This window comes from Echinops telfairi, unplaced genomic scaffold (genome assembly GCF_000313985.2).
Source record: "Echinops telfairi isolate 266 unplaced genomic scaffold, ASM31398v2 ScPeMD7_7458;HRSCAF=8496, whole genome shotgun sequence".
Classification (NCBI taxonomy): Eukaryota; Metazoa; Chordata; class Mammalia; order Afrosoricida; family Tenrecidae; genus Echinops; species Echinops telfairi.
Genome location: NW_022111358.1, coordinates 9,502,669 through 9,504,584, shown reverse-complemented (window position 1 = coordinate 9,504,584; position 1,916 = coordinate 9,502,669).

Here is a 1,916-nt window from a genome sequence, read left to right as displayed (position 1 = left end):
TGAGGTCACAAGGGAGATGATGGAATCCCAGGGTGTGTCCTCAGCCTGCCTTCAAGGGGCTTTGGGCTGGGAGGGGGCCTTGGATGGGCTCCCACCCAGCACCTGAAGACTGTGTTCTTTAGGACACAAGAACGGTGGCACCCTGGAAGCAGAACTGTCAGATGTTGTGTTCATTGTATCCCAGGACTCAATGGGCTGTAGTCTTGGAAGAAGCCATATAGAGTATATACTAAGGCATGTGATAACCGTGTAGTACTTGCTCTGGACTTATATTCTAAGTCCTTGTCAAGTAGCATATCTGTAAATATCCCAGCCCTATCTAGTGGGCATTGTTTAGTCCCAATTGAACGATAAGGCAGCTGAGATACTGAGGCACTGTGTAGCCTGCCCAGAAAGTAAGTTGAACAGAAATCAGGCAGTTGAGCCCCAGAATCTGTGCTGTTCACTGTCCTGACATATATGCTCCTGGAATGAAGCTTGCACAACATGCCCAGCTAGCTGCCCAGTCATATAGCTGGCTGTTTTCTCCCTCTCGCCTCATCATTCTTCAAACCAACAGGGAGTGTCTGTGATCATTCCTGGGGGCTAAGTCACCATCAGCCTGGAACCTGTGGTTAACACACCAGGCAGCAGTGGGCAAGAAGGGTGTCTCTTGTTATGGCGTCTGTTCCCCTGGCTTCCTTCTTGATCCCTAAGGCGGGGGGGCGGGGGTGACCGAGCTCCCCATTGTTCTGGCGAACACATAAATGAACATAAGCACACGTGGGAGTGGAATGTCTGGCTTCATTATGTGGTCTGCCCCAGATTTCGTCTTATACCCCAGAATCCTAGTCATAAGAACTGGAAGACCTTATAATCCATCTCTGTCAACTCTTTTGGGGCATGTTAGTGGCTGAGCCTAGAATCCACCTGTCCTGACACCCAGCTCAGGGAATCTTCTAGCAGGTCTCACGGATCCCCCAAGATAGTTACAAACACTCAAACTCATCACCATTGGGTCGATTCCAGCTCATGGCTTTATGACTCTGCAGTTCATTCATTGAATCTGCAGCAATTGCTTGGATTTTCTCCAGCTTAACTGTGGCTGGATATTTACACTGCTCTCCGTTCTCATCGCCGCGTCCTGGAATCCTTGAATCACAGGACCAGCTGATATCTTGGGCAGACATTCCTCATGTCATTCAACCAAACCGCATTCCCAGGGAGGGAGATACACTGGCCCCTGGTGACAGTGACACGTTTCCCGACTTTGCTGAGTGTCGGAGTCCACGGCTCTACTTCAGGCAGAGCGCATCATCTTTGCAAAGTGATCGTCTCTGCATGTGTCAGTCCATGAGCATGCCAGAGACGAGAAAGTGAGACTCGGGGGAGCAAGTCCTCCACGAGAGGATCGTCTCCCCTTTCCACTTCTCTGTGCCAAGCTGAGTAGCTCTCGCAGCCAGGAGGTCAGACACAGTATGAGAGGAAAGAGTGGAAATTCCCACTCTGAGGCAGCCTTGGAAGTTCCGAGATCATGTGGAAGAGAATGGAGTTGGCAGGAGCCTGCATTCCAGTTGCTGAGCCTGGAGCCAGGGAGCCTCATGTAGGGCTGTGTGGGGAACTTTCAGCACAATGCCTATACGGAGTGCCTGCTTGGGGTGCAGAAGGGAAAAGCCCCAGGATGGAGGTGGGGCAAGGAGAGGTCAGGATTTTGGTGCTCCCGAGAGCCCCCCTCCTCAGGCCCCTTGGCCCCCCCACCCCATCAACCCCCAGATCAGGAATGGAACAGCTCCTCCCTGTGAATAATCCTTTCTCCCTTCCCTCCAGGGAGCTGACCCCAGCACCAGGGTCCTCCACGTGTACCTTTGTCATCACCACTGACTCCTACTCAGTGGGTAAGGGAAAGAGGAAATGAAAGTGAACTTTCTAGAAAGATC